The sequence below is a fragment of the Leptinotarsa decemlineata genome, unplaced genomic scaffold (genome assembly GCF_025532065.1).
Source record: "Leptinotarsa decemlineata unplaced genomic scaffold, Ldec_3_MD MMD2_P_RNA_scaffold_2, whole genome shotgun sequence".
NCBI classification, from domain to species: Eukaryota; Metazoa; Arthropoda; class Insecta; order Coleoptera; family Chrysomelidae; genus Leptinotarsa; species Leptinotarsa decemlineata.
In genome coordinates this window covers 18,686,045-18,692,044 of record NW_027412529.1, presented here as the reverse complement: position 1 = coordinate 18,692,044, position 6,000 = coordinate 18,686,045, and positions in this window count along the sequence as shown.

The following is a 6,000-nucleotide window of genomic DNA, read 5'->3' as shown; positions in this document are numbered from 1 at the left end:
GTTTGAAACTCTGGCCATTGAAGAAGCCCACAAGAAACCTCGAGTCTGGTTGAGATATGTTGACGACACCTTCATAATATGGAACCATGGGAATACTGAACTAGACGCCTTTCTGAAACACATCAACAGCGTGAGACCTTCCATCACTTCCACAATGGAGAAGGAAATCCACAATGAATTGCCATTCTTAGACGTTTTGGTGAAGAGGACCGACACTAAGTGGGAAACATCTGTATACCGAAAACCCACTCATACGGGACAGTATCTGAACCACGAATCCAACCACCATCAATCGACAAAAAGAGGAATCATCAAGACTCTATTAGACCGTGCTTTTGGGCTCTGTAATACAAAGGAAGGTCTCGAGAAGGAACTAGACATCATCAAAAATGATCTTCAGCGGAATGGATACTCCAAAGCGATGGTAGAAAAAACTTTGGCTAAAAGACAGCAGGAGCCTCGCAAGGAAGAGAAGCCGTCACAACCAGTGCTTGCACTTCCCTACATCAGAGGATTATCGGAGAGGATAAGAAGAATTGGTTCCAAGTACAACATTAGAACTTGTTTCAGATCCGGTAACACTATCCGTAGCAGCCTCACGAAAACCAGGCCCCCAAACGCGGACTGCGATTCCAAGAATTGCATTTACCGGATACCCTGTGAGTGCGGAAAATCCTATATTGGTGAAACTAAGAGGCCATTGAATGTTCGCATTGCCGAGCACAAGAAGCACACACAGCGAGGAGAAACCAGCAAATCAGGAATAGCAGACCATGTTTGGACCCATCAACACAACATCGAGTGGTCCCAAGCTGAGATCTTGCACAGAGAGGAACATTGGTTCAGGAGAAAATTTAAGGAAGCCGCATACATGTTGTCCAACAACGTATTCAGCCAGGCCAGCGTAGATATACGAAACATATGGAAACCCATCATCAAACGAAAAATGACCAACTCCCGCCAAATCGGTCATCTCTCACGGAATCAGTGAAACGGAAAATGGAAAGTAGAGAAAGTGAAAGTATTTCAACGACCTATAAAATAGTCATCTCTCGGAGGAATCAGTCCAGTCATCACCAGAAGACGATTGTAGATACCAACAATCGAAACGTCGTGAACTAACGTGACTTGGAATCTCTACACTTTTTTATTTTTTATTATTTTCTTTTTGCATTCCTTTAATTTTTATTCATTCAATTATTATATTTTTACTTGTAGGTTATTTCACTATCATTTCATTTCGGGTTTATTGTTGCTTAATATAATTGTTATTTTCAACTATTCTTTTTAATTATTCTTTTTTACTTGTTTCAGGGATTTCAAATCATTTTATATAATAGACAATGGAAGTCCGAACTAGTGAAATTCAAATGGTTTTTGATTCTTCATTTGGGGATTATTGACCGAACTATATGCTCTGATGGGGAGTGGAGTTTCTAAAGTGTGTGTTACACCATTAGACGTTCGAGATAGACTTGAGTTATTAAAAAATGTTCCGTATAAAAATTTGTACAAATATAAATATTTTTCGAAATATAGAGTAAACAGCAGGAGCGGTTAGGTTCTTTTCAATATAATGAGACATATTTCTTTCCATATTCGTATTCCGTCAGAAAATACTTTCAGTTAAGAGGTTATACGAAAAATAACATCACAAAGTTGATCTATTCAACTCCCCATTTGAAAAAATATTTAGTGAATCTGTTTTTTCAATTTGTTATATTATATAATGATTTGATCACATTCTTTTCTTCCAATGCTTCGAAACACAAAAACATTTTTTTTCTTGATTTTTTCAAATGGAAAACAAAATGTTCTATTCCAAATGTTACTTTCCTTTGAAATGTCCTTTTTGAAACTATTCGAAATAAATTAACATTTGTTTAGGTGATCAACCCTTTAGGGAATATGAATATACAAGCTTTTTTATGACAGTATTTTTAGGATACTATGCTTTGATAAGATGAATATTGCTATTGAAAACGAAAGAATTATAATAACTATTGAATAACCTCACAAAAAATTATCTGCAAAAATATTCAGATCGTTTATTCAGCCTTTTTGATGCATGTTTCAGAAATAATACAAAATATTGATGAATTTAAAATCAAAATTGCTAAAATTGCTTACATCGGTTTAGCAACCATTGTCAAAAACACTATGTATAGGGTGATTCAAATTCGACTCCCATCATTGAGATCTCCTGAACAACAGGAGATACGTCGAAGCTTAAATTGGGGCGAAGTTATGTTTTTTGTGCTGAAATACTGTTTTGGAACCTGAAAAATTCCGAGTATTTCCGGAAAAATCCGGAAAAACTGAAAATAGAAATTTTGGTTTTTATTTTTTTCTAGCGTTATTTGACAACATAGATCAAAAACAAAAACAAATTTGCAGTGATTTTTTTCAGCTACACGTTTTCCTTTTCAAATTTACTATAGAACGTTTCGTCTTCTGTCAATCATCATCAACTTTTTTTTTATTATGGGCGCCATATTGTTTTTTCATATAGAGAAATAGTGCTTCTCATTCTGTTTTCATTGATGTGCAATTTGTTATGACTTGGTCTTCTAAAACCACAGGTATTGAAAAAAACAACTTCATCTGAGATCATGACTCCATCGAAAAATTGTGTTCAATAAACAATAGTTGTCAGAACTCATCAAACATTATAACTTTGCACAAATACTTCAGTCGAAATGTCCTTATTCTAAAATGGAGAAAAACCAGATATTTTGAAACTTCATTATAAATTTGATAGAAATAGTATGAAAATAGCGCAAATTTATTTTGAATTATTTCCGGAAAGGCAACAGCCGGATAGAACATTATTCGAAATTTTGGACAAATACTTTGCTGAGTATGGTGCGTTGCAAAAACCTAGAATGAAGTCTGGAAGCAGAATGGAACAAAATACTAGAAATAACTTATTAGCCGAGGTAAAATAATTGTTCTTTCCATATTCGAAGGAGTATAATTATTATATAATTATCAAATCTCGACAGAAATGGATATGCCACAGACGAGCGTTTGGAGGGAATTGAAAAAAGTGGTTTGAACTGTTATAAGATACATATTTCACAAAAATTACATCCAGGTGATCCTGAGAGAAGTATGCAATTTTGTTGCTGGCTCTCGAATAGGGTAAAACCTACAAACTTCTTGATAAACATTATTTTGACTGACGAAAGTACTTTTTCGAACTGTGGTGTTTTTGATAGAAATAACGAGCACATTTGAAGTGGAAATAATCCACGACACTTCTGAGAAATCAGACCACAAGTTTGGTTTCGTCTGAATGTGTGGGCTGAAATTGTTAACGACTGAATACTCGGACCTCATTTCTTCTCTAATACTTTGAATGGGAAAACTTCGGTTCTTAAGAAACGAATTCGAAAAATATATGGATACGTTTCCCCTTGTTAATTTCAACAGCTGCTGGTTTCAGCATGATGGGGCTCCTTCACACAATAAAAGAGCAGTTTGCGAGTATTTACACCAAAGATTTGGTTAGGAAATACTGGACCAATAAGGTGGCCGGAAAGGTCATCTGACCTTACAGTTTTGGATACTTTCTTGTGGGACACTTTGAGGAACAGAATATATGGAGAGCAAGAATATGACACACTGGATGAACTTGGAGAAAATATCATCATGCAATTCAGGGTATTGTTAGAGCTGTTCTCAATTTGATACGACGAGCTTCCTTATGTATTCAAGAGAAAGGCCATCATTTCGAACACTTGTAATACTTTTTGTGCATTTTTAGCGAACTCATGATTTCATTCTTGGGTTTTGAAACGCACCGTACTCAGCTAAGTGTTTGTTCAAAATTCTCCGGCTGTTATCTTTCCGGATATATTTCAAAATCATACATCAATGAAATCAGAATGGGAAGCACTATTTCTCTGTATAAAAAAACAATATGGCGCCCATAATATAAAAAATGTTGATGATGATTGTCAGAAGATGAAACGTCGGATAGTAAATCTGAACATGAAAACTTGTGTAGCTGAGAAAAAGTATGTTTTTGTTTTTGAGCTATGTTGTCAAATATCGTTATAAAACAATGAAAACGAAAATTCCAATTTTTAGTTTTTTTTTCAGATATTTCCGAGAATATTCGAAATTAATCGAGTTTCAAAACAGTATTTTGGCATAAAAAACACAACTTTGCCCCAATTTGATCTTCGACGTATCTTCTGTAGTTTAGGAGATTTCATTCGTGGGGTTCGAAAACGTGAAGCAGAAAAAAAAAGTATTAATGGAAATGTGTTTTTGGTTTCGAGCTATGTTATCAAATAACGCTAGAAAAAAATAAAAACCAAAATTGTGATTTTCAGTTTTTTCCAGATATTTCCGGAAATACTCGGAATTTTTCAAGTTTCAGTCCTCATATTTTTGCACTCACCGAAACCAAAGTCAATGATTCAACAAAGCCTGTCAATTTTTTATATCCTGGATATGATATTCATTCCCGATTCAGACGTAACTTTGGAATATCTCTTTTTATCAGAAGCGATCTCTCCTATCAACGAGAGGAAATGCTAGAACCCCAAACTGAAGATCACCAAATTCATATGCTACGTTTAACGATCACCTAGCGATACACAATATAGAGCACTATTCTCTTCACTTGCAAAGACCATTGACTTTCTGCAAATCAATCATCCCTGTGCCGAAATTTCCATATTCGGTGACTTCAATGTCCACAATATTGAATGGCTCAAATTTTCAAATATCAACGACAAAAAAGGTCGCGAAGCTGAGGCTTTTGCAATATGCAGCGGACATACTCAGATTATACATGAGCCAACTAGGATACCTGACCGTGATGGAGATATTGCTAGTGTTCTGGATCTATACCTAACAACCAATCCAGTAATTTACACAGTCACCGTAAGGTCTCCATTGGGATCTTCTGACCACAAACTCATTTCAGTGTTGAGTGAATTACCGATAGATGTTGGGAAACAATATAATCTGCGCAAAGTTTGGCATTACAGATCAGCTGAATGGGAGGATCTTCAAGACCATTTCCGAAATGTCTCCTGGCTAGATTTTTGTTTCAGCTCTAAAGATCCATCATCTTATGCTTCTGAAGTGACGGAAGTTATTTTGACATCCATGGTTACATATATTCCTTTTTCAATGAAATGACCTTCTAACGGCAAACCTTGGTTCAATTAAAATTACGAAAAAGCTGTCGCCTCCAACAATCTCGCCTACCGGCAGTGACGCAAAAATCCCAGTGCCGAAAACCGAATCAGGTTTGTTAATGCTCGCAACAGCTGCAAACTCAGGATAAATGAAAGGAAAAACTTCACAATCAGAGAATCCCAACGGGTGTAGATCCTTATGGCCGGTAGCTGTTAATCAGAACTTTATGAAATCCACAATTCCACCACTGACACAAGCGGATGGTTCAATTGCAACAACAGCCATAGAAAAAGCAAATCTGTAACGGTCCAAATTTACTTGTAAATATTGTAGATATTGTTCGTTTATTTACTATGGAATCGACAGAATTGTCATTTATTGATGACGAACTTTTCGTCACAGCTAGGGACACATCTGGTTTGTCAGTGTGCCCGACCTACATTTTCAAAGAAGTTGTTACGTTTCAATTTAGCACTAGATCAAACTGCTCTTATGTGACCTTTCAAAACCACTACCTTACCTTTTAAGATCTTTATTCAGAGGATATTAACAATGTAATTCAGTTACAAGTTCATTTTATTCATTTAACATCATAGTAATGGGAATCTTCCGTTCCATAGAAAACCATACCTGAAATGTATAAGAATAAATGTATGCTCCCTGACTAACTGCTTTGACCAGTACTTACGCATTCTCCTATTGCCAATCGACGTTGGAGATCCGAAATTCCTCGCTAGGTTGAAATAGTTGTTATTGTTTGTTTCTCAGTTTTCTTCACCTATCATTTTTTTTTCAGCCGTTGTCTGCCGTATTCCCTATACCTTTCCGAGAATATTTCTT